Source organism: Pantherophis guttatus, chromosome 6, assembly GCF_059756535.1.
Source record: "Pantherophis guttatus breed Tessera chromosome 6, ASM5975653v1, whole genome shotgun sequence".
Taxonomy (NCBI): Eukaryota; Metazoa; Chordata; class Lepidosauria; order Squamata; family Colubridae; genus Pantherophis; species Pantherophis guttatus.
Window position 1 is genome coordinate 14100124 of NC_142068.1, and position 19276 is coordinate 14119399.

Sequence of the window (19276 nt, forward strand, 5' to 3'; positions counted from 1 at the left end):
ATGATTATGATATGCTAGAGAATTGGGCTGAAAGTAACAGGATGAAACTTAACAGGAAGAAATCAAATCCTTCCCTTCAGGAAAAGGTATAAAATGAACAGATACAGAACAGGAGGAACCTGTCTTCAAAATAATACATTCTGATTGATAATATGCTAAATATATTGATTTCCCACCACCCGGCAGGATAACTGTATCTTTCACAGATACCCAAAAAATAGAAATGTAACAGGTGTGTCAGTAAAGAGATGCTATTTCTTCCAGAAATCAAGGGAAAACTCTCTTTCATGCTAATATACATATTGCATCCAAATTAATGTTTCTAATTATAAGAGTAACAGGAATACAAACACAGATGCACAAATATGCACACACACATACAGCTATATCAATTTTGTCAGCTTCTTATTTTCCATACACGCTGCTGGACTTTGATTTAAATGCATAATTGTTTTGTTACTTTTTTTCAGATAAATACAGATAAAGAGGAACCCAGTTTTCCTTTGTGGTTCAGCTCAACTTTCTGTGCAAGGTAGGACTAATGCTCATTCCTCGTTTTAAAATGTTGGTTTAGCAGTCTTCCAGAAATGCTACATTGAAGTACAGAATAACAGAGTTGGAAGGGATCTTGGAGGTCTTCTAATCCAACCCACTGCTAAAGCAGGAGACCCTATATCATTCTGGACAAACGGTTGTCCAATCTCTTCTTAAAAACCTCCAGTGTTGGAGCGCCCACAGCTTCCAGAGGCAAGCTGTTCCACTGACTAATTATTCTTACTGACAGGAAATTTCTCTTTAATTCTAGGTTGGATCTCTCTTTGATAAGCTTCCACACTTTCCTTCTTGTCCCACCCTCAGATGCTGTGGAGAATAGGCCAACTCCCTCTTCTCTGTGATAGCTCCTCAAATATTGGAAGACTGCTATCATGTCACCCCTACTCCTTCTCTTCTTTAGACTAGACCAGTGATGGCTAACCTTTTTGCCATCACGTGCCAAAAGCGGGGGGAGCATGGGGAGGTCGCCCACGTGCGTACCCACACCCATAATTCAATGCGCCCCACACATGTGTGCACACCTCCCCCCCGCTTTTAACACACGATGGCACGGTGGGCCTGGTAGGCCCATTTTCCACCCTCCCCAGGCTCCAGAGGCTTTCTAGGAGCCTAGGGAGGGTGAAAACGGCCTTCCCCACCCACCCGGAGACCCTCCGGAGGCAGGAAACAGCCTATTTCCCAACTTCTGGTGGGACCAGAAGGCCCAAAAATCTGCTGGCCAGCGCATGCATGCACGCTGGAGCTGAGCTATGCCAATGCTTGTGTGCCCACTGATATGGCTCCGTGTGCCACTTGTGGCACCCGTGCCATAGTTCGCCATCACGGGACTAGACATTCCCAATTCTTGCAACCATGGAATGTACGATTTAACCTCTAGTTCCTTAATTGTCTTTATTGCTCTTCTCTGCATTCTTTCTACCAAGATCTCAAGTTTTTTTTTTGTATTGTGGTGACCAGAATTGGATGCAATATTCCAAGTTTGGCCTCACCAGTACAGTATAAAGTGATACTAACACTTCATGTGTGCTAGACACTATCTCTCTGTTGATGCAGCACAGTGCTGGATCATTGTTTCCATTAGGATACCTAGATCCCTCTCACAGTTATTATTCAACAGGTACCACCTATTCAAGAATAAGTTTAAAGGTAAAGGTTCCCCTCGCACATATGTGCTAGTTGTTCCCGACTCTAGGGGGTGGTGCTCATCTCTGTTACAAACCTGAAGAGCCAGCACTGTCCGAAGACGTCTCTGTGGTCATGTGGCCAGCATGACTAAAGGCCAAAGGCGCATGGAGCTCTGTTACCTTCCCACCAAAGGTGGTCCCTATTTTTCTACTTGCATTTTTTTATGTGCTTTTGAACTGCTAGGTTGGTAGAAGCTGGGACAAGTAACGGGAACTCACCCTGTTATGCAGCACTAGGGATTCGAACCACTGAACTGCCGACCTTTCCATTGACAAGCTCAGCGTCTTTAGCCACTGAGTCACCGCATCCAGTACAGTACAGAACAGTAGAATGAGTCTACTGTTCATATAAATATGAACTTGGCTAGAGAAGAAACAAACAACATGAGGACAGTTTAGTTAAAAACAGTTAATGGCCCATGCTTGAGCCCTGAATAGAGGCTCCTAAGAACATTCTGCAGCACTTATTCAGAAATAAGTCTCAATCACTGAAACAGACAACCATTTTAATGAAAAGTTCCTTCCTTCGATTTCCAGCATTCTCACTTCTATGAATTGTCCCATAATTGCTTCATAATTAGCCACTTCCTAAGGGAGCAAAGTTTTCTTGTTTCCTAATTTTTCCCTTCACAATTTTCTTTCTTTTCAAATAGGAAAATAAAACAATTTCACAATAAAAAAGGGAAAGAGAGAAAGATTACTGGGAGTAAACAAGTAATTAAAAAAAGTCTCCTCTGAATTGAGCTTAATCCCTGGTGGATGCTTAGATATGTGCATATAGTTTCGAACAAAAATAATGCAGAAATAATTTGGCGCCACCTTTTTCAAAATAGATTCCATTCGGTATATCCTGGTGGTCTTCCATCCTGGCGTTATACAAGCGTGATTTAATTTAGATCACTAGGCATTAGCATCTGCTTCGGATAGTAAATAAAACAAACAAAAAGATAATAATCAACAAACTGTATGGGCAAAATCTCACATTAAAAATGCCCTAGCCCTGTTAGAAGAGCCATGGTGGCGCAGTGGTTAGAATGCAGTACTGCTGGCTCCTTCTGCTGACTGCCGGCTGACTGCAGTTCGGCAGTTCGATTCTCACTGGATCAAGGTTGACTCATCCTTCCAAGATTGGTAAAATGAGGATCCAGATTGTTAGGGCCAATATGCTGACTCTGTAAACCACTTAGACAGGGCTGTGAAGCACTGTTAAGTGGTATATAAGTCTTAAGTGCTATTGCTATTTGCATCAGAATCTTTACAACTGCATGTGCAAAAGCTATGCATAGGTTTTGTCATAACTTCACTTAAATATGGATGCAAGGCAGAGATACTTGTGTAGCTTTGTTCCCCTGTCCATGAGTATATTCAGGACAATGAACACAAAGTGCTAGCAAGACAATCATTCAGATGTCTATGGAGATTTTTAGTCATCCAAGTTACAGTTGTCCCATAGGTGCTTTTTCAAGAGGCACCTGGACTTTCTTTGTGTTTCTTGAAGACATTTTGCTTCTCATCCAAGAAGCTTCTTCAGTTCTGACTGAATGGTGGAGAATGGAAGGATTTATATTCTATTTATATAATACTTATATTTATATAAATCCTTCCGTTCTCCATTCCATAACCTTTGGTGGGAATGTAACAGCATTCCGTGCGCCTTTGGCGTTTAGTCATGCTGGCTACATGACCACAGAGACCTCTTTGGACAGTGCTGGCTCTTCAGCTTTGAAACGGACATGAGCACCGCCCCCTAGAGTCGGGAACGACTAGCACATATGTGCGAGGGGAACCTTTACCTTTAAGCGGTTTACGGAGTCAGCATATTGCCCCCACAACAATCTGTGCCCTCTTTTTTCCAACCTCGGAAGGATGGAAGGCTGAATCAACTTTGAGCCTGAGATCTGAACTGCCAAATTGAAGTCAGCCGGCAGTCAGCAGAGGTAGCCTGCAGTACTGCATTCTAACCACTGCACCATCACAGCCCAACCACATGTAGTGGAAGTGTCCATGATAAAGCTTGAGGGAGCGATCCAGAAGCATTGCAAAGGAAAAGCAGGATAGGTTCTGACTGGCAATATATGGAAGCAGCCTGCAGAGTATGCAAAATTGCACAGGAATAGGCAACACGGTGCCATTTCCCCAAACTAATAAAAAAAGGAGAAAAGTGGATTTGTGCTCTGTTTTTCAAATGTAAATCCAATATTTGTTCAAAAGTGCAAGCCCCAGTTCTATGGCTCTTCCAGAACAGCATTAAACTACGTAGATATACAGTATGTGACATATACCTGCATCAGTGATGGGTTCCTCCCAGTTCTGTCTGGTTCTGCCGAGCCGGTAGCGGTGACAATATGATGTCACCGAACCGGTTCTGCCCCCCCGCTCCCACCCCCCGTGTTATTCTTACCTTTTATTTGGCCCCACCCCCAATCTATTGCTTCCTCCGGAGTCCCAGCTGATGGCTAGAGGGAAAAAAAACTGTTTAAACTCTTGCTGCGGGGCTTCAAAGGGCAGCCCTACAGCTGATCAGTGTTAAAAGAAAACAAATGGGTAGACCGGTGCCTGCAAAAATACATGAGTAGATCAGTGCCTGCAAAAATACATGAGTAGATCAGTGCCTGCAAAAATAAATGGGTAGACCAGTGCCTGAAAAAATAAATGGGTAGATTGGTACAGCTCTGCAAACAGTTATTTATTTATTTATTTATTTATTAAATTTATATCCCGCCCTTCTCCCCGAAGGGACTCAGGGCGGTGAACAGCCGAGAATTAAAATAACATACAATATAAAAGTTAAAATAATTAAAAATAAATTAAATTAAACAGCTGCCCCAATTTAAAAACCCTAGCAATACAATTAAAAAACTAACCCATAAAACCTATTTAGGCCAGGCCGGCTTGCTGAAATAAAAACGTCTTCAGGGCCTTACGGAAAGTGCGGAGATCCGGAATCAGCCGTATTCCGGGAGGTAGCTCGTTCCAGAGGGCGGGTGCCCCCACAGAGAAGGCTCTCCCGCTGTGGGCCGCCAGCCAACATTGCTTGACCGAAGGCACCCTGAGGAGGCCCTCTCTGTGAGAGCATATTGGCCGGTGGGAGGTTATCGGTAGCAGCAGGCGGTCTCGTAAAAGCCTGGTAGACCAGTACCTCTACTAAATCCTAAATAATTGTCACATGACCATCAAGCCACGCCCACAAAATAAGCCATGCCCACAGAACCGGTAGTAAAAAAATTTAGAACCCACCCCTGACCTGCATAATAGCTAATCAGACATTAAGGGAGTAGATTTATCAGTGGGAGCCACTGGCAGACCAAGTCAAAATGGGTAAGGAAGGCCGTGCCCAGCAACCGCAATTGCTAAGAGGCCAATATTGGGGCAGATCTCAGACCCTGATTACATCATCAACATAACTATCATCATCATCAACCCCAACGAATTGTCACAGATCATCCAAATGATAAGGCTTGCCTAAAGAGAAGAGGGAAAACATTTTAAAACTGGAACAGCTAAATAGAACTCTAAGCTGAGTGTTGGACAAAGGCAAGGTCTTAAAGATATGTTCTTTGAAACCAGTTACGGTAGTTCTTGACTTACAACTGATTGCTTAGTGACTTTTCGAAGTTACAACTCAGTTTTGAAGTTGTAATGGCTGCCCCCCTGGTCACATTATTGCATTTTGGGTGTCCGGCAATGGACTCACATTTACGGCAGTTTACAGTGTCCTGTATTCCTGTGACTGTGATTCACAACAAGTTTACTTCTGGTTTCCAGCAAAAACAACAACAACAAAACCTCTATTGGGTATAGTGATTTTCCTTAATGATTGTGGTATTTACTTAACAACTGCAGCATGGATTCAACAACAGTAGTAGTTGTTTAACAACCACAGCAAAAACAGGTTATAAATTTGGGCACCGTCACAGGCTCAATTAGTCTCCTTTAAGGACTATCTGTATCAGGAAATCTTCATGGCACATTTAGAGGGATGTTAGGATGAGTTCAGAAGCTTCACACAAACTCCCATATTATCAACATCCCAATCTTCACCTTTATAAGCTTGTAATTATTTCACCTGTGCATTAGTAATTAACAGCACATTCTAGAACAGGAACCAATGGTAAAATACGCTTTTCTTTGGTGCTGAAGGGAGTTGGCATTTGAGCTCAAGAGACACAAATATACTTGGTGCTTGAAAGTAAATAATTGTTCTTTTCGTATGCTTGAGGCGGTAGAACATGAGGAAGAGCGGGAAATCGTCAGGGTTGACCCAACCTTACAAACGACGCTGGGATTTGCTTGAAATAGTAACTCTTTTAGAAGCATCAATTAAGTAATTGGAGGAAGAGAACATCTTGAGAGGCTGCAGGGCATTATTCCGATAAATAGATTATTGTGTCTGATCACATCTACCATGGCAAGCAGCAAGCTTTCCAAACTCCAAACACTGACTCCAAAATATGAAGGATCTCTGTTCCATCATCAAAATCCTCTATCCCTCTGCTTCTCTCTGTTCATATTTCAAAAAGTCCTTTAAATCAGGGTACACATATTTAAAATCTGCTTTAAAAAAAAAGTTTCCACTGAAATAAATCACTGAACAGACCTTTGAACATATTATACAGCTAGGCCTTTAGGCTGACTTAACTGTCATTTGCTTTCTAAGAGAATTTGGGAATAGATTGGTCAATCCTTCTTTGAAAAAGAAGAAATCTATCCTACATATAGAGGGGAAAAAAGAACGTTGATTTGCATACATTTTGCACGCACCAATTCCTATGTGTGGTTTTTTTTAAAAGCGATGTTTACAATTGAAATAGAAATACAATCCATCTCATTATAACAAGAAAGAGTGTGACTAGGTAGCTGATCAGCAAGGCTATTCATTCTGCTATCCAGATGCCATTAGCTAATCAGCTGGGATTGAAACAGACAGTAATTCAGACAGTGCAGGATGGGCACTCAAATGTGGCTCCCAGAGGAATGCAACTTCAGGAATGCAATGTTTTGCTTTTGGGGAAGGGAGGGGAATTATCTATCTATCTATCTATCTATCTATCTATCTATCTATCTATCTAGCATCTATCTAGCATCTATCTATCTATCATCTATCTATCATCTATTATCTATCTATCTATCTATCAATCAATCTATCTAGCATCTATCTATCATCTATTATCTATCTATCTATCTATCTATCTATCTATCTATCTATCTATCTATCTACAGTATTTATCATCTATCATCTATCTATCTATCATCTATCTATCTATCTATCTATCTATCTATCTATCTATCTATCTATCTATCATCTATCTATCATCTATCTATCTATCTATCTATCATCTATTTATTATCTATCTACAGTATCTATCATCTATCATCTATCTATCTATCATCTATCTATCTATCTATCTATCTATCTATCTATCTATCTATATCTATCATCACATTTATTATTATTTTTTAATAAAGAACTCAAGGCAGCAAAACACCTAATATTCCTTTTTCCTCCTATTTTCCCCACAAGAAGAAACCCTGTGAGGTGAGTTGGGCTGAGAGAGAGTGAGTGAGTGAATGGCTTTCCTGGTTTCTAGCCTGGTGTCTTAACCACTAGACCAAACTGTCCATTTCCAGGATGGAATATAGTCCGAACTCCCAGTAGGGAGGGAATGCCTTCTAGGAAAGGAAGAGGCAGAGTCTGTATGAGAGAAAGATGGAGAAGCTCCTCTCTTATACACCTCCCTAATACAAGTGGTTTACAGAGTCAGCATATTGCCCCCAAGGATGGAAAGCTGAGTCACCCTTGAGTCGGTCAGGATTGAACTCCTGGCACTGGGCAGTCAGCTTGAAATACAGCTTTTTAACAGTGGTGAAATTCAAATTTTTTTTACTACCGGTTCTGTGAGCGGGGCTTGGTGGGCGTTGTGTGGCTTGGTGGGTGTGGCTTGGTGGGTGTGGCAGGGGAAGGATACTGCAAAATCCCCATTCCCTCCCCACTCCAGGGGGAAGGATATTGCAAAATCTCCATTCCCACCCCACTCTGGGGCTAGCCAGAGGTGGTATTTGCCGGTTCTCTGAACTACTCAAAATTTCTGCTACCGGTTCTCGAGAACCTGTCAGAACCTGCTGAATTTCACCCCTGCTTTTTAACCACTGTGCCACCAGGGCTCATAGATGTAAGCGGATGTAAGATTGTGTCTGTCGTGAAGAGGATGTAAGGACTGTGTCTGTCGTGAAGTGAAGATCTAACCTTCCTAGAACTGCAAACTACTACTGGAAGAATTGGGCAGATATAGGCCTGTAGTTCCTGTTGCCCCACCTGGAATCACAAAGGGCTGGCACAACTAACGTGCTGGCTGTTACATTTTGAGTGAGCAGACAACTCTTTTGGCCTTCTGCCCAATGCTTCATAGAAGAATCAATTCTTCAAGGTCCTTCTAAACCACAGGGGTGTCAAACTTGATTTCATTGAAGGCCGCATCAGGGTTCTGTTTGAACTTGGGGGCCCAATGTAGGCGTGGCTAAGATGGGTGTGGCTGGGGTGGGCATAGCCAGCTGGACATCACTCGTGTTGGGGGCGCCAGTGGTGGCCTGAGTGCTCTGCCAGTGAAAATTGGCTCCCGAGCTCCATTTTTGGCTGCGACAGCTTCTTGCAATCCTCTGCCAGTGAAAATAGAGCTCAGGACCACCGCGTGTGGCCCTTCCTAGCTCCATTTTCACTGGCAGAGGCATCGCGGGCTGGTCCTTCGCAGTTTCCAGGGTGGCCCCGCGGGTCAGATCTAAACACCCCGCGGGCTGGATCTGGCCCATGGGCCTTAAGTTTGACACCCCTGTTCAAAAGGCTGTTCAAAAGCCATCCAGATGAGGCACACTTTCTGGGTGCTATTTTTTTACGGAACCTGGGGCATGTCTCACCTTTCCATGCTTATAGAACAATTATAAATAAATGTCCTGCAAATACCTAGGCCCTGGATATTATGGTATGTTGCCTTTCAAAATGGGAATAATTTTATACAATACTCTCATGCAAATGCCATGATGTACAAGCACAGTAAGTCACAGTAATAGTGTGAAAATGTTGCAGTTACTTGTCCCGTCCCCTGATCTTTGGGTGGATGCTTAGTGGGTTACCTTTCTCCCAATGGCCCAAACTATGACAGATGGGAAACGATGAGAAATTATGGCAGGTGTAGACTCGGTCATTAGATGCTGATTGGGGACTTAGACCATTAAGAGTTAAACTTGGCAGGCTTCCTTTTTTTTCTGTAAGGTCATTTTACCCCAAAAAGTAAATATTTCCCCTACTCATCCATGTCTGACTTTAAGGGGCAATATTCATCTCCATTTCCTAGCCGAAGGAGCCAGCCTTGTCTGAAGATGCTTTTGTGGTCATGTGGCTGGCAGGACTATACACTGAGGTGTACAGAACTTGGTTACTTTCCCACCTATTTAAGTGGAACCTATTTATCTACTTGCATTTGCATGCTTTCAAACTGCTAGGTTGGCAGGAGGGCCCAGCTGCCAGTTTGGACCAGTTCAGGAGAACCGGTAGTTCTGACCAGTGGCTGGCCCCGCCCACCCGCCCTGGCGCTATCATGTCCTATATAATCGCTGGTTTTTCGATGCCGCGCGCTGACATTTTCGATTTCAGCCGAACTGCTTGTTACAACCGGCAGCAGCCCACCACTGGGCCCAGCATATTAACCACTAGGCTAAGGGCCTTCTTAAATCTACCCATCTTCCTACCATCAAGCTTGTTCATATTACATTACAATATTAATATTTTTTTTCCACACAATCCAGCTTAAATTCCCTTTGCTCAGGGGTGTCAAACTGGCGGCCCACGGGCCAGATGCGTCACGCAAGGCCACGCCCACCCCAGCTCCGTGAAGGGGCAAAAAAACATTGTGATATGTCACGTGACGGCAATGCGACGCCGCAAATTTGACACCCGTGCTTTTGCTCATCTTCCCTAACAAAGGGGAGGGGCAAATGTGACCATTGAAATCTATTTCATTGTAGCGCCCTGACAACATTGCAAAGGAAAAAAAAACATGTACGTGTAACAAATTACAATCAATATTATTTTTTGTAAATTAGTTGGCGGCGCTATTCAAAAGAGCATCTCCTCTTCCGATTTAGCATCCCTGCACCCCACAATTTTGCCCTAGTTCGGTACTACCCTAAAGGAGGCCCCACACCCACAATCATGGTCTCCTCCTGTGTGTAGTTGTGGTTTTCTGAGAGCATTTTAGCAACAGGGTGTGTCCCTCGCCTTAGCACTCCCTCCTTCCTCGTTTATTTTTCTCTCCCCCCCTCTTTTTTTTTTTTGCATGCTCTCTTACATGCTGGCTTCTTTCCTTTCTGAGCGTTTTAATTTCAAACGGAAAGCACAGCAAATGACTTGCTCTGCTTATGCAACTTCCTGTCTGGCCGCCTCTTTTTTTCCCCCCTCCCCTCCCCCCCACATTTTCCTTCCCCCATGCAACAATGGTACCAGTTGTTTCCGTTTCCAAACGCCTGTGATCTGGGATTGCATATTTATTGCATAAAAATAAAGGATCTGGCCCTCGGGATGTTTACCATCATGGTGGTTTTTTTTTTTTTTTTTTACCGTTTTTTAAAAACAAGAGGGTCATTTCTCTTATTGCTCTGCAAATGGTGCAGGGAAGCACCCCCACCCCCAATCTAGGGCTGGGTTTGTGCTACACTGTTGCCTGCTTATGGCAGGGCTGAGCCCCAGGATGAATCTCTTCCTTCCTCTCTTTTTTTTCACTGGGATGGAGCCGCGGAGACCCTGCTTATGCCTGCACAACATATGCTGCTTTCTTTCCGCTCCCCCCTATCCCCCTGAAAATGCCTGCGCGTCCCTTTCTACTGATGGCATTGTTGTTGTTTTTTTTTTTGGAAGCCCCTAATGTGCTTGTAGACTGGCACTCAGCCTTGTGCAAAGCTTGCAAAATTAGCATCCTGGGCTGACATCAGGTAACCCAAGGAAGCAAAGCAATCGAATGGTGGGTTTTTTTTTTTTGCTTTTATTTTTTTTTTTAACGTGAGGATCTAGTTCCCACGTTTCTCATTGCATTCCTCAATGAACCCGAATCAACCCACCCGGCGCTCTGCGTGGCCAGCCCATCCTTTTTTTTTGGGGGGGTGGGGGAGCGTGGCACCCTCTTTTTCTCTGTGCCTGTGTGTGTTATAATGCTTTATTTATCCTTTTTCGGTCCATCGCTTCAAAAAGGCCGCCTCCCCAAACAAACCATCCACCAACCCTCATCATCATTAAAAGACAACAACAACAACAACAACAACAAAACCTCACCACCCAAACCTAAAACGACACCGGCTCTATACCCATTCCAGCCAGGGAAATTCCGACGAGCAGCGAAAGAAGCTTCCCCCCGCCCCCCCCGCGTTCCTTTCTCCCTTCCCCCCATTTGCAGCGCTTGTAATTTTAACCGCCCCCTCCCCTAAATTAAATCTTTTTTTTATTATTATTATTATTTTTTTTTTGCACGGCTCCGCTTTTTTTAAATTTTTTTTTAAATGTTGTTGTTTGCTTGTTTGCGAATCCAGATGTGTTTTCTGCGCCCTGCCTCCACCCTCCTCCTCCTCCTCCTTTGGAATCCAATCTGGTTTGTTTTCGCAGGAAGTAGGCGAAAAAGAAGGCGAGGAAAGAGGCCGGGCCTTGCTTGCCTGCCAGCCAGCCAGCCCGCCCGCCTTCCCCCTTCCCTTCCCTTGTGTGTGTGTGTGTGTGTGTTTGTGTGTGCAAAGAGCGCCTCTCTTTTCTCCCTGCTCATTTCTGTACGGCTGGCCACCTTCCTTCTCCCCAGTTGCTGAGCGCCGTTGGCTGTTCAGAGCGGTTTTGGCTCCTTCCCTTAGTAACAGCTTTTACATTCTGCCTCAATTCCTCTTCAATCGAAATCACACACACGCACACACACGCACAACACACACACATATATACATGCACACAACGCGCGCGCGCGCGCACACATAAAGCATTACTCCCCCCCCCCTCTTTGATTGCCTCCTCCTCCTCCTCCTTCCTTGGGACTTAATCTATAATTTCCCCCCACCGCTTCTCGCTTCCCATCCCCCCCCTCCAGCAGCACCAGCTCTCTCTCTCTCTCTCTCTCTCTCTCAACACACACACACACACACACACACATACATACCCCTCACCCAGACTCGGGTCATAATTGAATACATTGCATTTCCAACCCCCCCTCCCCCCCTTTTCCCGGTGGCTACTTGAAGTCTCTCTCTCTCTCTCTTTTTTTTTTTTTCTTTTCCCCTTCCCTTCCCCCCCCCTTTGGGCTGCACCCGCAATTGCAAACCCATATATTATACCTCTTAAGAGAAGGAGGAAGCTGCATGAAATATAGCTCTATGTGTGTCAGCGTGGGGGGCTTTTTCCTCCTCTTTTGCCTCCATTGCAAAAGGAGGGGGGGCGGAGAGCCATACTAAGCCATCAATTGCAAGGTAAGAAATAAAATAATAATACCAAAAAAAAAAAAAGTGTTTCTCTTACCTCCCCCCCCCCACTCTCCCCGCTTTCCCTGTGTGCATGTTTGTCTTGTACCCTCTGCGCAGTTTTTTTTTAAAAATATCTAGTTGCAAGCTAGGAAATATTTCAGGCGCCCCTAAAGTGTATATTTTAAGGGGTTATTTGGCGCGCGGGGGGGGGAGAGTTCAGGGAGGGCGTTGCTGGAAAGGGAATTGAGGGAAAGGGGGGGGTAGGGCTGGGGGGGGGAGGGGCGCCTGTGTTTGTAGCTAGTTGGAGGAAGCAACGCGTGGGGGAGGGGCAGAAGTGTAACAAGCATTGCCCCCCCCCCACCTTTTGGGAAGGCAGTGTGTCTTTTAACTTTAATCTTTTTCGACCTTTTTTTTTTTTGGCCTCATCTTTCGGGAGGTGTTTTCAACCCCCCCCCCTCTTTCTTCTGATCTTTTAATTAATTTTTTAAAAAAATTACATTGGTGGTGTGGGGAGGGGAAAGTGTTGATTCATCGCGTTTTTGGAAAGTGTGGCGGGGGGTGGGGGTGGGGGGTGGGGAGAAGAAGAAGAAGAAGAGAAGCCTTTGCACTAATAAATGCAAAGCCAGCAGCCATTATGAAGCAAGCTGGCTTGATTGCCTATTTTTAGACGATTTGGGCCAGAGGAGAGTTTTTTTTTTATATATATTGCATCGGCGGATATATATGTATATATATATATATATATATATGTACAATATTCTTGCTGGAAGGAAACACACACACACACACACACACGGAGAGGTGTCTTATAAAAAAATCAGGCTCAAGTTCGGAAGTGTGTTTTGCGTGGTGCGTGCGTGCAGGGTTATTTTTTTCTTTTTCTTTTTTTCCCAAAAAAGAGAAAGGTCAGTAGAATTTATTTTTTCCCCCCCTCCAATGGTTGGTAATTAAAGTGTGGGTTGAAAGAAAAGTTTTGTTTGATGAAGGTTTGTGCCTTAAATGACTTGTTTGCAAGCGGTGTGGGGGAGGGGAAGGAATGTGGCAGAGTGAACTCACACTGGTGGGGGAGGGGGAAGAGCTTAGCAGTGGCTTTTTGCTTGTGTCTTTGCAAAATAATAAAGGGGGGGGAAGAAAGAGGCTTTTGATGGCTTCTTTTTACTCCCCCCCTCCTTTTAAAAATCTAGGCTGTTATATTTTCAGGGATAATGATGATTATTTGCTTTTGTGGACGCTGTTTTGGAAATTGGAGCAAAACAACCCCCCCCCCTTTAAAAAAAACTGTTCCATGGGCAGAATTGTAAACTATATTCTAATAGCCAAGTTCTGGAATGAACTTTGGTCTCTGTGAAAACAATGGTGCAAAATTCAAGAGTTACATGTCTATAAGGCCTAGTTTTGAAATCAGGGTGGCTTCACCCTGTTCTTTTCCACGTGTAAAAAGTCTCAAGATCCTATCAGTGAACAGTGCAATTTCCCTCCCTCCCCCTTTCTTTTAATGGTATGCTTTGAAAGCAGAGGATATGTTTGCAGTACAGAACTAGATCTGGTTAATCATCTACCTGCCATGGTAAATGTAACTCACTTTATTATCCTTTTGGATCTTTAGTGGAAAAAAGAGGCAGATTATTCAATGGCTGAAGGGGGGAAACCAGGGGAAAAGAGAGCCAAACTAGAAAAACAACCTGGCTGTGGATTTTCTGGAGTGTGGAAGTTTTAAAAACAAACACTGAACTTTGCTTGGTATATAGTGGTTGGACAAAATGTCTTATTAAAGGGTGTCCCTGAATTGCCTGGAATTTCTGACTCCTACATGTGCTTCACTTCCTTCCTCCTCCTTAATTTTTTTTTTTTTTTTTGCTGGTGTAAAGGGAGTTGCATTTAATTTATATAAGGCATTGTAGAAATCTCATTTTTTATCAGTCTGGGATTTGGGGGAGTGAGTGGGAAGAAAGTATTCTATTTAACCTCAATAGTATAGTTTGAGGTTTCTTTTTCAGTCAGACTTAAATAGAAGTTCAGTTTTGATTCATGAACAGGAATAATACAGAAACTTGTGGTATGTAATCTGTCTTGGCCTTGTATCTCAGTTGTATCTTACTTATTTACCATCTGAATATTATATTTTCTCTCCTTAAAAGCACATTTCATTCAAAAATTTGGGGGAAGAGTTGTGGACTTGGACTAGGCCTCAAACTTGGAGTTTTGTTGATAACAGAGTAAGGTTGATAAAATTAGATGCGTTTGCAGGATCTGAGTACCCATCCTTCACCAGAAGGAATCCAGCTTCGTGGATTAACCCAGTTTCCTCAGTTGGCATGGCACACTGAACCAGTCAAAAATTGTGAGACTAGGCCAAAATGTCTATGGGTCATAAGTTGTTTCATAGAGTGTCTAAACTTGCTTTTAAATTTTCACCTATATGGAAGTATTCCATATTTTTCGCCTTTGTGATGGGACTCAAAAATACCAGGAAAACAGCAAAACTTCTTTCTCCTATAAGTTTGGATATGATTGAGAAGGAAAAATTTGATAAACCAATATGGACAAATAACATGTTGGTATTTAGACTATAACATTCTTACTCATAGATGTTGGCAATTTTTTTTAAAAAAAATGGATTTTCAGGTAATCCTCGATTTACAAAATTTGTTTGGTGACTGAAGTTATAACAGCACTGAAAAATGTGACTTTTATGACTGGTTTTCATGGTTAGGATTGTTGCAGTATCTCCATGGTTATGTGATCAAAATTCAGGCAATTGTCATGAATTTATGATGGTTGCACTGACCTGGGGTTATGTGATCACCATTTTGTAACCTTCCCAACTGGCTTCTGACAAGCAAAATCAATGGGGGAAGCCAGATTCACTTAACGAATGTGATTCAGTTAACAACTACAATAATACGCTGAACTGTGGAAAAAAGGTTGTAAAATGGGGCAAAACTCAACTTCCTTGCTTGGCAATAGAAATTTTGAGCTAAATTGTGGTCGTAAATAGAGGACTATCTGTACATGGTCATAGAGACTTGTATCATCCCTTAATGCTATAAACCATGCTTGGGCCTGAAACTGATTTGGCTGGCTTCCCACAACATGTTACTATAAAGCACGTGTTTCCTAAATCATGAACAACTGAACAGAGCAATAAACATAGGATTAAGTGTCATGGGCCAACCTAAGTGTTGATATTTCTATTGATTTTATTTGTAATTCAATATTTTGCAATGGAAAGAAGCCTACTTAGAAACCTTGATTTTTCATTCAGGAAAATGAAACTTTTGTGCTGCTTCATGGATATGACTTAGCGGCCAGTGGGAAACCATCAGTGCTGTACAGAGTCGCTTTGTGGTGAGATGGGTGGATACAAATTTAATAAAAATAAAAATAAATTTTCACATTTAAATATTTTTTCCCGTAGCCATGATATTTTTGGAGACCTTAATGGCGGTACATTTATGGAGGGGGGAAAAGGGAATTCTTCCTATAATTTATAATGAATTTACACATTTCATAACTACAAAATAGGTTGTTGACCACTATCTTTATTGTGTATGAACTCACTGATATGGAAGTTCTTTACTCCGAGGACAATTCTAGACAACTGGAGAGTGGTTTAAGGTATGTAATCATATGAACAGAGATGATAGATTATGGACCTGCCTTAATGGAAGATTTTCACACTTATGCTTCAGTAGGTGCAGTTGTGATTCCTGTAAAATTCTTGTGGGTGAGAGATGAAAGGATTTGAATATTTTAAGAAATAATTGACCCACTTATGGGGGATGTCTGCCAATAACTATAATCTGTGAGAGCTAAATATAACTTTTCTGATAATACCCAAGTCTTCTGAGTTACAACTCTCATAATTGATGGCTAATGTGTAGAGGTAGTATTCAGCTGGTTCGGACTGGTTCTGGCAAACCGGTAGCGACGACTGTGGATGGGCGCAGCCACCCGCCCCGGTGTAATGCCATCCTATTTAGCCAAGTATTTGAGGGTGGGTGCATACGCAGAAGGCGCGTGCGTGAGCAAAGTGTATGCATGGAAGCGCACACGTGAAGTGAGTGTGCAGGGCGAACTGGTCAGTGGTGGGTTGCTCCCGGTTCGGGCTGGTTCAGGCGAGCCAGTATTGGTGATGATGTGATGACAGGTAACCGGTTTTCTATGACTGAGCTGGGCCCTCCTCCTGCCCCCGCGTTATACCTACCTTTATTTGTCGTTTTTTAGCCCAGCTGATAGGCGCAGCAGAGTGTATTGCTGCGCCTCTGCTGGGCAGAAATCTAATGCGCTTTTGTGGAGCGCAAGTTTGGCACGCGTGCGAGCAAAGCGCGTGCACGAAGAGAACTGCTGGTAACACCGGTTGGAACCCACCACTGGATCTGGTGGTAAGAATATGTGAAATCCACTACTGCTAATGTTCTTTTGGCTGGATTTAACCAAGAAAATAGGAACAGATTGGTTAAATAATATTTCTTGTAGAGATATAGGATGTATTTGAGATTAGAAAATGAACAAGGTGGTGGTCATACTCATAATGGCATGACTGCCATCTTGTAGGTTTTTACAACATCCTTGGATAAAAGGGTGCAATTGCAGTCTTTCCCATTATGAATACACATGCAGGCATGCTGCTTTTAGGAGATGCATTACAGATTTTATTTGTTCAACTTGTATGATATTTTTATGTATACCGAGGCATCTGCATGTACAGCCAGTTTTGACTGTTTACCAACAAGGTCACATAAAGAACTGGCAAATGTCTTTATACACCAACTGTGGCTTGTTGTTTTGGTAACTCAGGTATATTGTGCAGCTTTAGCTTATTTGGTTAACATGATTGAGTAATTTACCATAGCATGAACCCAGAAAATGAGTTAACTGGGTTAAGGACTGTGTGAAAACAGCTTCTATTGTGATGTAATAGCACAGTAAAAAAAAACCCAACCTTACAGTGTTCATAGACTTCCTTTTAAAAATCTGGTTATAACAAGTTAAATATATAAAATAAAACAAAAATAACAAAAGGCTTCCTTGTGCAAGACATTAAATTTAGAATAGAACTGGTGTTAATAATTATTTATTGGATTTAAACCCTACCCACCCACCAAAGAAAACTAATGCTTAATTTATACTATGCACTATGCTAGCACATGGCTTGTTAGTTTGGTTTTCTACCTTACACAAAGCTGTAAATCATACTTTCTAAATGACAGTCATTGAGTTCCCATAGTGTAGGCTGTATTTGCATGGCATGCTAAAGACCTTGGTTAACAAGTGTGCACATGCCATTTTACTTGTATGTATGCAGCTGCTCCACCATTTTGGATTTTTTTTAAAGTTGTGAATATGCATTAATTATATTATAGATTGCAAATTCTGGCGGTTTGGAATTTGGAGCTTGGAGTGATTCCTAAACCTCTTGTAAAATTGATATGTATTAAAATGATCATAGGCTACTCAGTTAATCAGTGAATTTTTGAGGCGTAAATTGCCATTTTTAACATGATGCGTGGGTACAAAACACCGCCTTAATCTTAGATCTTAGTGTGTTGTGTTGCATGAATTAAGCTGCGACTTAATTTGTAGACCATAGTTTAACTTGATATGTGAATTCAACCCCAGTCAAAACATAACAAAACTTTCAGTTATATTTTTCTCCTGATTTATCCCCCATTACTTAAAAGTTTCAAGGATTGTACAACATGTCTTTGTTTTTCAGCACCTAAATTTGTGTGCTTCCTATTAATTCAACACAAATTGGAAAGATGTTAAGGCTGGATTTATAAAAGTCAAATTCATAGAGATGCTTTACCAATCAGGAAATGCCAGGACTTCTATCCCATATAATAATTGAGAGCACCTGGGATACATTTGTTACTTCCTTCTAAAGGGTAGGTGGAGGTAAGGAAACTATTAATAGGTTTGTTTTGATGGCTGTTTGATTCAGATGAATGTCTTCATTCCCAGCTGAATTGCTTGTAACGAAAAAGGTGAGTATCTGTCAGTTAAAGGGAAGTTAGCTTGAACACCAGGTGACTCTACTTACATGAACGGCTTCAACCCCTTGGTTATTTGATAGTTGTTTCAGAAGCTAGTAGTTTCTTTCAGGTTCCAGTAACAATGAATGCTTGTTTGGTTCTTTGAAATGCTAAAGTGATATAAGTCCAAATGCAAAATGCTTTAGAATTTAGCTTGTGGAACTGTAGAAATTCCTGTAATTGTTACCTCAAGTGATAATTAGGAGAACTCATAAAAAATAGTGCTAGGTTCATGTTAAGCTGAAATGTGGGTGGCTCAGTTTGGCTCCATATGTTGTGTGAATTTAGTCAGGATGGCCTGCAAGCTTTCATACCAGGGAAAAAGAGAATTTTAAATGCATTCCCCAGGGTACTTTGCAAATACATATTTTAGCTGTTATGTCTGAACCCAGCCAATTGTTTATTCAAGATAAGCAAATCATATCTAGGCAGACTGCAAAGTCGGCATTCTGACTCATTTGGACTAATGCTAAGCCACTGTTTAAACATTGTTTGGCTGAGTCACAAATGGCAAGTTTTCACAACATGGAAAGCATAAATGGTGGTCTATTACCATGTTTCAGTTCAGTCAACAATTTAAGTCAAATGGGAATGGTATTCTAGGTTGGGGATTTTTAATGTATCCATATATAATAATTACTGAAAGTCCTCATTGAATGACTGCCTATTTAGTGACTGCAGTATGAAGGTGATAAAATAACTTTTATGACCATTCCTTGATTTTACAACCTTTTCAGGTCTGTAAACAAAGCAAAGCTGAAGTGAAATCATAGTCAAGGTTGCAGTTTGACTTACTGACTGCTTCAATTGCTGACTGAATTGCCTGCCTCAATTGTGATTGCTAAATGAGGACTACCTGTATGGTGGATATTTTATGTTATTGACTAAGTGGCATAGTGGCGTAAAGGTGAAGACACTCGTGTCCCATTCAGAAGGTTAAGAGTTCGATCCTAGGCAGCGACAGTTGTTTTTCTATCAGGACACAAAGAGAAAATATCTGCTGCGATCTCCACGTAGGCATCAGGA

The 19276-nt window shown here is 42.2% G+C and overlaps 1 protein-coding gene across 6 annotated transcripts in view; it reads left to right on the forward strand.

The window, feature by feature from the left end:
* The first annotated feature begins 11382 nt into the window (after positions 1-11382).
* TBL1XR1 (TBL1X/Y related 1) overlaps positions 11383-19276 on the forward strand; it is a 220624-nt gene continuing 212730 nt past the window's right edge. Inside the window, exon 1 of one of the 6 annotated variants that reach the window (XM_034438946.3) lies at positions 11383-12218. The gene's annotated coding sequence lies outside the window, so the exon portion shown is untranslated. Of the gene's footprint in view, positions 12219-12604; positions 13118-19276 lie in introns of those variants that run through there. The other 5 variants (XM_034438947.3, XM_034438948.3, XM_087872503.1 and 2 more) reach the window with 5 other exon arrangements.